This window comes from Mauremys mutica, chromosome 6 (genome assembly GCF_020497125.1).
Source record: "Mauremys mutica isolate MM-2020 ecotype Southern chromosome 6, ASM2049712v1, whole genome shotgun sequence".
In the NCBI taxonomy this organism is placed as follows: Eukaryota; Metazoa; Chordata; order Testudines; family Geoemydidae; genus Mauremys; species Mauremys mutica.
The window spans coordinates 53,473,436-53,486,379 of record NC_059077.1 but is presented as its reverse complement, the minus strand read 5'-3'; the positions used below and the strand labels follow the sequence as shown (position 1 = coordinate 53,486,379).

Here is a 12,944-nt window from a genome sequence, read left to right as displayed (position 1 = left end):
AAATATAGCATTCTTAACAATCTGTGTTTTTCTTTCTTGAAACAGAAGCTTAAGGCATCTAATCTACATCCCTTCATCAACATACTGATTTGTTAGAATCAAGTCAAGTCTGTTGTAGCTGTTGACATATATGCTAGTAAGACTGATTGAATTTCATCTCTGTAGACTGTGAATGGAAAGAAGACTTTCTTTTAGAAAAGACACAATTTTAATATCACCTAATACTGTTTTTAAATTACAAATATCACTATCTGCTTTAAGAATGATCAATCTGTCCTTTATAAGTTGCATGTATAAACATGTTGTGTATCTATTTAAGCAGTTATTAGATGACTGCCACAAGTTGTGCAGAATATTAGAAAATGGTCCCATATATGTGCAAATATTTTATGAAAAATATGAGATAAAGGCAAATTAAATTAAAAACGGAGGACAGTAAAGTTACACAATGTAGCATGCACCTTATTATTTTTAAAGAAATATATATAGCATATATGTGCTTCCCTTCAACACTGGATATTATTCAAAACTACAAACCATTTGCTTATTTAAAGCTCTGTGCAGCTAACAATACTATAGGGCTAGTAAATCCTACCAAGCACTCTTTGAGAATCTTGTTTATTTACTGGTGGAAGTAATACACCATACTTGTGTATCCATGACAACACTGTAACATGCCAGAGCAGTACTAGGTCTTTCTTGCAATTGCAATATGAGATTAAAAGTAAGAGGCTAAATCTTATTAAATAGCAGAAGCTTTTCAAAAGATAAAACATAAAGTTTATGGGAGCATATGATAGTTGTTCATGGTAATATATTTGTGCTATTTCAATGCTTTAGTTAGGTCCATCCATTGATTGTAAATAGTACTGAATGGGGAACATACCAGGAAAGATAAAACTTTGCATTTCCTGCTGGAGTTTTCCATAATATAGAAAAGTGATTCAACAGTGTCAAGAATAAATAATTAACAGTATCAGTTTTATAGAGTATTAAGTTGAATAATACTGTACTTTTTGTTATTTTAGGATGCTTCAGGTTCCTTAATTTTTTTCATTCTCATGCCAAATACTTTGATTAAGAATGTTGTATGATCCAGTGGATTAATGATGTAATTGCCTAGTTATATTTATAAATGCATGTCTTCTCTACGTGCATTTGTGTTTGCTATGCCAATGCCATCAAGATGCTAGATTGAGATGAGATGCAAAAAGTGGAGGGGAAAAATTTACACATAAAAAGGAAATTCAATTCTCTATTATCCATTCTTTTATCTATTGTCATTCTTGGTTATCTTACTCTTTTCTTGACAAAATTTGTGCAAATTCTCAAGATTTAGCAAATCAACTTTAAAAACTGAAATATTTCCTCCCCCATCCCACAAATTCAAATTAATGCAGAAAGAACTGACACTTGTCTAGCTGCAGGTTGCTTATAATATGAGCTAACATAAAAAAATATTGTGGGCCAAATTCTACCCTAATTGTTATTGTTATTTATTATTTTTATTATCATAGCCCTGACAAGCCATTGTGCTAAGCTCTGTATTCCTAAATTACTGATGTTTCATTAGTTTAAATGAAGGAAGAGTTTGTCTTACTTAATATGTTGTATTTTGTCTTTGAAAATATTTGAAATATACTGTATTACCAAGAAATGTCAGTATTTAAGTATATATCTGAAGCATACATTGATGTTTTATCCATTTCCTGATCTTGGTAAAAAAACATTTCGCATTCTTACCATTAACTCGGGATCCTGAATCTGGCAAATGGACTGGTACCTAAAACACTCAAAAAGCCTTTGCTGATACCCAATCTGCCTTGTACCACTAAAAAAAGTGTGCTGGGCATATAGTATCTAAAGAAAATATCTGAAAAAATAACTATTTGGGATTGTACCAGGTATTTTCTCATTAGATTCAGAATGGAGAAAGAGAAAAAACACAAAAGGGAGATAATGTGAAGAAATAAATAATTTCTGTGGATTTATTCTCTCTCTACTTTATCCTCCACCCAATATATTTTAAGTCAATCAACTTACTTGCAGTATGTTCTGGTTGAGCAATGTCACTCATACAGCCACAAATGTTTAATAAACAAATGTTTTTACAGGCATTTTCTCTAAGACCAGCACTGAGAAATTTGTCCGGTTTTGTGTTTGGAGGGGCTGTGGAGGGGTTGGTTTTGTCATCATATTTTGGGGTGGCTACTTACAGGTGTTTTGTGCATGTACACACAGACCGATAGCTCAATATATAGGGAAATAATGTAATTCTTCTTGCTGATTCCCTGGTCAGCTACATTTATGTTCAGTGGCATAGGTTAGAGGAATGGATTTATAATTTGAAAATGTTTCAGGTTTTTTTTTTAAATAAGAAATTCCCATTCCATTAAAAGTCTCATTGTTTGTGGGTTGTTTTTGTTTGTTTGTTTGTTTGTTTTTTTACAAATATTTCGCAGATTTACAATAATTTGTCTGGGTAGTTCTGCATTATTCTGTAGAAATGTCAAAAGAAGCAAACCCAGTTTATCAACCTTCTGCACAATAGAAAGATGTGGGAATGGGAGTTACCAGCTTTAGATGTTGTTCACCCAGGTCCCGCTGATATACATGAAGAAGTAACTATTTTAATACCGTAGAATTCAGTTTTACTGATCACTACTCGTAGTGATCATTCATCTCTATGGTTTAAATCTTACCTTCCAAAAGATGCATGTTATGATGCTTTCGTTATATTGCCTCATTTTCACTGATTTATTAATTGGCATTCAGTTGTAAGAACTAGATTGGAAGTTATTTCTTTGATTTTTCACATAGGAAAGAATGTTTTACCTTTTTGAGTTGCAGGGAAGAAGATTATACTTGTTGCCACTCAGAAACAGCTAGAGAATATATAATACTGTCAACATCTTGAGAGGACAGTTGAAATAGGCAGAGGATATTGACTAAACTAACACCTGTATTCTCGTGAGTGGAGCTGAAGGTATATGCTTTCATGATCTCCTGTTTACTGAGACAGGCATATACAGGTTTTTGTGATTCCAGAAGCATATCGAATGTGGAGTTCTGATTAATTAGTATTTTGTAATATTATTTTCATCCTATAGCTGAGCCTGGACTTTCTTTTTCTTTCTTTTTTTAAAGCCTTTATGAAATTGCTGATTCGTCCATAGAACTTTCGTGCAGCCCCTCTTATATTTTCAGTAATGTTTATCATACACTGCTCCAGCCGGTAGGAGCAGGAGTACTCAAAGCATGGACTATTCCACTGGAGGAAGGAGGTTAAAATAGGGTCCAGATGGGACCAGCCCTCCTCCAGCAATATCCTGGACAAGAACTGTGTAGGGAAGGACCCACATACACACTCTGAGGGCACTAGGTTCCAGATGGTGCCTACCTCCCTTCTCCCTCCCTGGCTTTTGGGGACAAACTAGACAGAGAAGCCAGCCAAAAGCTCCAGTTGGTTGGAACAGAACTAGTCAAAGCAGGGTCCTTTGGACATTCCAGTCAAAACTGTAGAATGTTCTTTGACTTTCTCTGACTTGTGTTGATGGGCTATTTGCTCCAACCCTTCATCTCTCTCTCTCCCTCACAGTCTCTTCACCATAGCCTCACTGCAGACCTGCCACTCTTACTATTTCCTCCCCTGCCCTGTCTCCCTTCGCTTCCCATTCAGCTGATCCCCTCCTAAGTAAACCACACACATCCATAGATGAATTAACACAGCATTTGCTGCTATCACATTGTTTGCTCTGTTGTGTGTTCTACCTCTTACCCCACCCTGTGTCTGTCTTGTCAATTTGGACAGTATTCTCATATTGTTTCCGTGTTGCCTCTTAATTTATACTTAGATTGTGAGCATTTTGAGGCAAGGACTGTGTTTTTGTTCTGTGTCTGTACAGCACCTAGCACAGTGGGAGCCTGGTCCATGACTGGGGCTCCTGGGCACTGTGATAACACAAGTAAATAATAACAACAACAACACCCTTATTTAACACATCTAAATGGTGGGGGACACATGACACTACATTTACCATCATTCACTGCAGGGATTGTTGACACCATTAATAAGATATAATATATTTTAGATTTGTCTTTTCATCAGCTTTCAGTGCCTTTATTTTCATTTTCCATGTCTGATAAGCTGAGCTCCTTTTAGATTTTTTTACTTGTCTTGACAACAATACAGTAGTATTCTTTTAGCAATTATGTCTATATATCCTGAAATTAGATATCCTTAGGTTCTGTAACACTTCATTACAACTTTGTGCCACACCTACAAATTCTTTACTACTACTTATGCTGACTGAAGTGCTCTCCAAGTTTCATTAGTGATTGAGTTTAAAACAAAAAAAGGGGGGCAGTAAGCCTTACATGTAACTGATATTATAATCTCTGGCAGCTGAATTTCAAGATGTGTACTTCTAATGATTATACTCCAGTGACACTGAGTGTAACAGCAGTTGCAGAAGAAATGGTAACACCTGCTCAGGTTTGGCTGATTGTCCTTTAAGGGGAGATGGGACCAGCCCAACCTGTGCCATAATTAATTAGCTGCTTCCCAGCCTGGTACTAAGAGGCTCATCTGATATCTTAATGGACAGCTGAGCCTTATAAAAGTCCTCAGAGAGCTCAGTCTGAGAGTAGAACTGTGCAATGCAGGAGGTGTGAAGGCCTTGAGCCAGGGTCTGCAGGAGAATGATATTCCAGGGGAACCAGTCCGGGGGCTGAGTGATCTATAGTGGGTTGGGGGAAAGACACAAATGTGGCTGAGAACAGGGTCCAGAGGATAGTCTGAAAAGAAGCCCATGAAGGGTTGAAGAATCTTTTTCATTTGTTTGTTTGCTGGTACTTTTTAGTTGGACTTTTTTCAGTGTGGTAGCCGTGTTAGTCTGTATCAGCAAAAAGAATGAGGAGTACTTGTGGCACCTTTAGAGACTAACAAATTTATTTGAGCATAAGCTTTTGTGGGCTAAAACCCACTTCATCAGATGCATGCAGTGGAAAATACAGTAGGAAGATATATATACACAGATGACATGAAAAAATGGGTGTTGCCATACTAAATATAATGAGTAATCAGTTAAGGTGGGCTATTATCAGCAGAAGGAAAAAAAACTTTTGTAGTGATAATCAGGATGGCCCATTTCCAACAGTTGACAAGAAGGTGTGAGTAACAGTAGGGAGAAAATAGTGTGGGGAAATAGGTTTTACTTTGTGTAATGACCCGTCCACTCCCAGTCTTTATTCAAGCCTAAATTAATGGTGTCAAGTTTGCAAATTAATTCCAATTCTGCAGTTTCTCACTGGAGTCTGTTTCTGAAGTTTTTTTGTTGGAGTACTGCAACTTTGAGGTCTGTAATCGAGTGACCAGGGAGGTTGAAGTGTTCTCTGACTGGTTTTTGAATGTTATAATTCTTGATGTCTGATTTGGGTCCATTTATTCTTTTGCGTAGAGACTGTCCAGTTTGGCCAATGTACATGGCAGAGGGGCATTGCTGGCATATATCACATTGGTAGATGTGCAGGTGAACGAGCCTCTGATAGTGTGGCTGATGTGATTAGGTCTTATGATGGTGTCCCCTGAATAGATATGTGGACAGAGTTGGACTTGTTACTCTTAGAAGGGGTTGACTCAGTGACTACACTGAAGAGCCATCTCCAGCACTAACCCATATATATGGAGTTTATTAAGGAGCCCTGAAGAGGGAAACTGAGTCAGGGTGCTGCAGAGCCATCCCCAGCCCTGAGGCAGGTGCTTGGGAGGTGGCTGCCTCATTACACTGGTGATCAAAATGAATATTTCCAGGGTCCATATTCTGCTCTCTAATTCAAGGAGTTTGAAGTCAATAAAAATTCCACACAAGGACTGAATGCAGAATTTGGCCCTATATTAAAACTCACAGAAAATTCTGAGCATGATTAAACATTTTATTATGCTTGATATTTTGTTCTTTTACAGTTGGTTGAGGAGGCAATATTTTAAGTGAGATAGATAGATACTACAGTGTCAGGTGCTCTGCACATGTCTAAGATAGGCAAAAACATACTTCAAAAGCACACAGGACAGGAATTGCACTGAGTATGATTGAAATAGCCAAAATAATTTGTAGAAGGGAGTGTGGTGGTGGTTGAATTATTTTCACTACCAACTTAATTTTAAGGTAGTTATTGTTTTTCACTGATCTAGTCAAAGGACCTCATGCACAATATAGCTAGACATGGGGCCAAATTTGCTAGCATAGAATGTGACTCATCATGTTTAAAAGTATTGAAGAGATAGTGCTATTGAAGTACTAAGGAGGTAGTGTGACTTTGTACTGTAATGAATCTGAAACTCCTGCCTAGACAGATGTGAAACAAGGTGAAATATATATTTATTTTTTTAAACTTTGTTTCAAACATGTGCCCTTTCTTTGCTGTCTGTTTACATTGTTACTGATAGAGCAACTAAATCCATCCTCAATGTGCCTATACCAAACATTCAAATGACAACAACAAACTATATATTTTTCCTTCTTGCTTTTATGTTATGAGTATGTGACGTATTTGCTGTCAGTACCATTTGTGATGTTCTGTGCCTTATCAGCACTGACAGTACAGGTATAGGGCTCAATCAGGCAAGGATTTACATATGTGAAGGCACAATGTCACTGTGTTCCTAGAATATCCAGACTGGTGAATTGCACTCTATTATGGAGCAAATTCTTACTTTGCAGATCACAAAAGCTATAATATATATATCATGATATTAAACACAAAGGGAAGGATATATGGTTTCTTTAAAGGAAAGAAAACAAAATCCATTACATGTTCCAGTTGTTCGCTGGAGTCCATTGTTTGAGGGGGGAGGGGAGAGAAAAGAGGAAAATATGCACTGTCCTAAATACCCCCATTCTGTCCAGTTTTTGTGACCATTTCTAGGAGGGAGAGAGATCCCAAGCCTTTCAACCTATCAACAGCAGTAGGACACTGGAGCCATCTGAGGCAGAAACATTAGCTGGGCAGTCTGGAGCCATCACTAGCAAGTTACAAGGCAGTAAAGACACCTAGATTCTTTTCTTAGCGCTAATTGTAACAGACCTTCATCCCACATTTAGGTTCCAACCAACTGACAGTGTCTCCCTGTCTCTGGCTACCATGGAGCCTTGACCTCCTCACTCTGTTGAGCAAGCTCATTCTAGTATGAGTTGACCAAGTGTCTGCCAGGTCCCTTCTCCAACAGAGATGGAGCCAGTTACATTTGAATGCAGTGCTTTATCTCACTGGCTAAAGATGGCTCAGAGTTCACCCAAGGTGCTTCAACATGGTGTGCAAGGCATGCATGTGGGATAGGTAGCTGGATGACTGATATTTGGGTGTTACACAAGATTCCCCATATATTATCTAACACCCCATCATATGTCCATGTGCCAGTGATGTATTCAGGCACCTTTAGAACAACTGATCTTGGGCCCTGTGTGCCCATCAGAAGTTCACCACTGTGTGGTATTACAATTAAATGCAGGTAGCAAAAACAGACATCAAACTGAAATGAGAGAGAGAGAGAGAGAAAGTGAAATGCTTTAAAATGTAATTTTAAAACAAACTTTTCAAATGTTAATATTTCTTATTTGGCAAAAAGATATAAACTAGAACAATATCCTGGAGTTTCATGCATGTGAAATTTGAGACATGGGTACAAATAGGAAAAAATAACCCCTGCAAAAATCCCCAAAATCCAATCTTTCCATTCTGGATTTGCAGCATTTCACTTTTAAAAGCTCTAAAACTTTGAATGTTTGTTCATCAAAATGCACATGCTGGAGGAGCACATTAATTCCTTTATAAAGGGTGCACGGCCAGCCCCTCTTGTTCTGGGCCTGGTTGCCCTCCCATATAAGGCCAGGGAGACCTTCAGCTCTGTACAACACCTGTGTCCTTCATTCTTTAAGTGTTTTCCCACCACCAGTGTCCTTACAGGTTTCTCATCTACCACAGTAGGTGGGTCGGTAACTAGCTAGAGGACTTCCACCCATCTCCCTCCTCTCTTTCTGGCTGCCTCCCTCCTTCTGGCTCCTTCCCAGCCTTTGTAGCTCCTGGTCTATCAGGCTGGCAGGTGTTGCCAATCGGCAGGCAGACGTAAGGCTTTTCAACCAGTCCCAATCTTTCCCCCTTGATTGGGGCTGGCATGGCAGGGGCTGATTAGGTGTGTTTGCAGAAGCACCCTCCCACAGGGGATAATACAAATTTGGGAAAAGATGAAGCTGTGGAGTAAAATAGGATATAATATTTACTATATGTGCACAATTAATTTGTCTGTAGTCACTCATGAATGTGGGTGCCAACCTCAGGGCAGACTGACACAAATCAGGGCACAAACCCCAATTCAGATGTGTGTTCTGTAGTTAGATTTCACCAACCAAGCATCCAGTGTGAATACTTCAAGTTCTATATCAGCCTTAGTCACAGACAGTCCCCTTAGACACTCCAGTTTATCTTGCAACCCAGGAAAGCCTGCTTTTGTGATAGATAGTCCCTTATATCACAAATCACAACCATATTCAAGTTACTGCCAGTCCCAAAGGACTAGTCAGTTGCACCTCAGATCTCAAACCAAAGACAACACTTGCAGCCAGTTCTATAATAAACTAACTAAAGATTTATTAACTAGGAAAAGGAAGTGAGTGATATTTACAAGGTTAAAGCTGGTAAACATACACACTCAAATGAGATACAGTCTTAGGTTCCAAAAGCTAATAGCAGCTGCTATGATGTGCAAGATGTAAATGTCCTTTAAGGCTAACCCAAGCTAAAAGCTAGGGACCCCTTGCTATGGCTGTTGGAGAATCCAAATGTTAATTAAATGGCTGTTTTGTGTGTCCATGAGTAGTACTTATGTGTCAACAAAAGAAATGTAAAACTTAATATATCAGTTACAATTATGGTGTAGATCTGAATGAGTTTAAAAACTAATTTTACAAACACATATGTGAAACAGTGATTTTCAACTAACATTTTGATTGTGGGATGAGGTAGGTGAATCTGCTAGACAGTGTGAATGATCTCATAAAAACAGGCAGGCTGAAGAGGATTTGTTGAACATGGCTACTGGTGCTGACATCATTGACTAAAAACATAAGTCACAAGATGGTACTATAAATTAAGTTGTCATTATTAGCTCTGGGCAGAAAACTAGACATGTAGCAATAATAAATTGTAAAAGATTTATAGATTCTATTTAGTTCATATAAGCATCCAAAAACATTTAGAATGGCCTTTCCTCACAAAGTTCGTTTCAACATCCAAAGCACTTCAGTTAATATCCAGAGGTTCAGATATATGAATTGCTGTGCAATATTCAGGTATTGATACAGTGGTATTTGTTAGATGTGACTTGCACAGTGTTAATCTGGAAACTAAAGGGTTAATTGTTACATAGGTCACACATGGGTTAAACTGGAATCCAATGAGCTATGGTGCCCCTGTTGACTAGACATACCTTGAACAAGTGAAAGGTAATATATTGTTGTAGGCAATGTTCCAACTGCCCTTAGTGTCGTTAATGGAGATAGCACAGGACAGAAGAGCAGGTTGAGAAGTGTGGTTTCTTCTGTATGGTTAGACTGCTGTTTTGTTTTCTTAAGGTCCAGTATTGCAAGGTATTGAGCACCCTGAACTCACATGTGGTCAACAGAGGTGATCAACACCTCAAAAGAGCAGTCCTTATACACCCTTGCTATGTCCTTTTCACATTCAGATAAGAGTTAAGAATTTTGCTAAAGAAATTCTCATGTTTCATCGTTCCTCTGTACAAATTAGTAACCACAGAGGCAAAGCTCAAATGCCTCATGGTGTCATGAGAATCCCAAAATATATGTAGCCAAACTCACAGCTTTACTGCGTAGTGTAAATAGGACCCTACAAAGGGTTGGTAATACAGGATATCCATATAACACACATGAAACTTGAAGCCAAATGCAGTTGTTTTCAACCTCTTAAGATAAGTACAGTTATACAGATTCCTTCCTGCATAAGTTCACCATAGCTGTTAATAAAATGCTTGCTGTTCCATTTTGTACGGATGATAGTCCTGTCCTCTCCTGTGTAGTTATAATTGCACAATAACAATCTTTTTTATTCACACACACTCTTGTTTCCAAAATGACCATTGTGTTAATGTTATATATTTGATTATATAAAGGGATTTCAGTAAGAATTTTTAATGAAATTCGTAGGCAAATTGTTCCCTTTTCCACTTGTTTATTTATAATTGTAAAATTATATTTAGTAGAGATTTACTCTTACCAGGAATCATTTTTAGGTGCTTTCACATTAATTATGGAAGAGTTTATTACAGGAGTGAAGGAGAGACTGAGCCAATAAAAATACAGTATACTTCAGTTAATATATGTACATTAGTCATATTTCTTAAAAAGCCAGAGGCCAAAATGTTCTAACGTGGGTGCCTAAAATTAGGCACTAAATCCATAGCGGACTATTTATAACTGGTCTGAATTTAAAGGTGGTGAATTTTCCTATTGGAAACTTTAAATGCATACATCACTTAAGTATCTTTTGCTTAATTGCATAATTACTTATTGTCTGTCCATAAGAGAAATTTAGTCTTGATCTGATCTCATTAGATTGAATGTGTTGCTACTCCATTTAATTATATATTAGCAATATATAAATCAATAAATAAACAACAAAAATGACTAATTGCATAATTTGACTTTATGCATTCTGAAGAGGTGTAAATATTGAACTTTACAGAGCAGTACATCCACATAAATTAGGGGTTGGAAAACCTCATAAGATTTAGTCCACTCACCAGTTTATTTCAGACTGTGTAGTAAATGTAAGAGCTAATTTCATCCCTGGTTAATGACATTTAGATGTATAAAAACTGGGCCCTGATTCTCCACTATGTTGCTTCAGTTAAACTTCAGTGGAATTACTCTTGATTTACATGAATGTGAACTGAGAATCAGGCCCCAGGATTGTGTGACATGAAAGGTTTTTTTGTATTAGTTTGAACAACATGCAAAATATTAAACTTAGTGTATAAAAATTCAGTTCTCTCAGATTCCAGCCATGCAAGGTGCTGGGAATCATGTGATTGACTTCAATGGGAGAAGAAGAACCCATCACCTCACATGTGGTACTCTGAACTTTTCAGCATTAGGCTCTAAATGCTTAATTGTAGGAAGCTACTTACTCCAGTAATGTGCATATTCAGGGGCTGATCCCTTGTATTATACATCAATAAAGTGCAGTGTATATATTGCCTATTCTGGCAGTTCACATGGCATATCTATTTAAAGCTATTGTTTTACTCTCTACTTATCCAAAAGGAGGTAAATTATGGGTACTTTTTTATACACTGCTCTTAAATATAATTATATCTCTTCATTTTTATAGGAAAAATGAAGTTTAGAACTGATTCTTGACACGTGATGCACATTTGTCAGGAGGCCAAGGCAAATCAGAATAAACAACTCGAAGAAAATGGCAAATTCAAGAAAATAAAAGTAGCTTAATATGATTTAATACCAATAAAGTGGTTAAGGTTAGTGGAAACAATCTTTGCTCTTTTCTTTTTCCCATAAATTAAAAAAGATTTTGTAATACATTATAGCTTGTGTAGCTTGCTCTAACTAGGGCTATCTGTTATGGCCAACTAGACGCTCTAGCTTGTCCAAATCATAGCTGTCAAGCTCTTGAGCAAGACTAGTCACAGAATACATGTTGCAATGATGTTTTACATCCTCCATTGGCACCAGTTTGAGATTCTGGTCCTGTTTTTTAAAATCCTTACTAGGCAGGTGTCATTCTACCTCAGGAACAGTCTTTGCATTCATGAGGATTCTATAAACCCTCACTCAGCTGCTGCCTAACCATGAAGGATCCTACATTTCCCTATGTTTCCACAGGTAAAGTCCCCTAGGAGCCTAGAAGTCTCCCAGTAAGCATGTGCAAAGCCACCTAAGTCATGGCACCCAGTGCCTAGCTCATGCCTAGCCTCTGGCAAGATTCAGAAGCTAGCAGTACTCTCCACCTATCTCCAGCGGTGGGTCCTGATCCGATAGGAACACTAAGAGGGTACCTTAGAACATGTCTACTAAATCAGGGCCTGTACAAAATGTAGGCAGAGATGTCCCTAAATAGCAGTGGTCACTGTCTCCTGGTGAATCTATTCCACTTTGCATAACTAAATAAATATTCATTTGGCCAAAGAGAGAAAGCGAGGCTGACTAAGCCTAGTGGTCAGGGCAATCCCCAGCAATGTACAAGCACCCATTCCAGTCCATGTCAGGCAGAGTGGAGAACAGCCTGGGTCAGTAGTCTAACCACTTCGGTAAAAGGAGACGCTCTGCTTCATTTTATTTTTTTTATGACCTGGCTTAGGTGCCTAACTCCAGGAGAGGGCTCATGGCTGTGATTCCCAAGTGGAGAGAGGGGCCGCCCTCTGGCCCGTATTTAGGTGCCTGAGTCCCTTTGAGGTACAGGGCTTAAGACTACACCTCTCTTCTCACCATTTTCTATTGACTAACTTAGTCAGCTCCTCACTGAATGTGCTGGCTTTTGTGAATCCCATTCCTAGGTCCCTACCTCTTCCCATGCCTTGTATAGGGAGTCTAGGTGCCTAATTCAGGGTGCTGGATTCCACTAAGTGACAGTGCACCTAAAGTTATCTGTTGCAACATTGGGTCTAAGGCCCCTTTGTGGTTCTAGCCCAAGATGCTAAATATTCTATCTACTTCCTAAATTTAAAAAGGTAACAATACATTAGATACTTTACTAATATTGCTTTTCATTTAAGCAATTGCTGCAATTTCCCTCAGGAATATTACGTGACGATGAACGGGGAGGGGCAAGTTAGTTGTGCAATAACAAATGGCTGAAGATGTGTCCATGAGACAGTCTTTCTAGTTCATGCTAAGAAAAGGTTTGAGAAC

General features: G+C 38.1%; 1 long non-coding RNA gene across 1 annotated transcript in view; it reads left to right on the top strand.

Moving 5' to 3' along the window:
* LOC123372356 overlaps positions 1-12,944 on the top strand; it is a 61,305-nt gene that overhangs the window by 45,401 nt on the left and 2,960 nt on the right. The window contains exon 2 of the long non-coding RNA XR_006580235.1: positions 11,407-11,554. This is a non-coding gene — a long non-coding RNA (uncharacterized LOC123372356). The remainder of the gene's footprint in view (positions 1-11,406; positions 11,555-12,944) is intronic.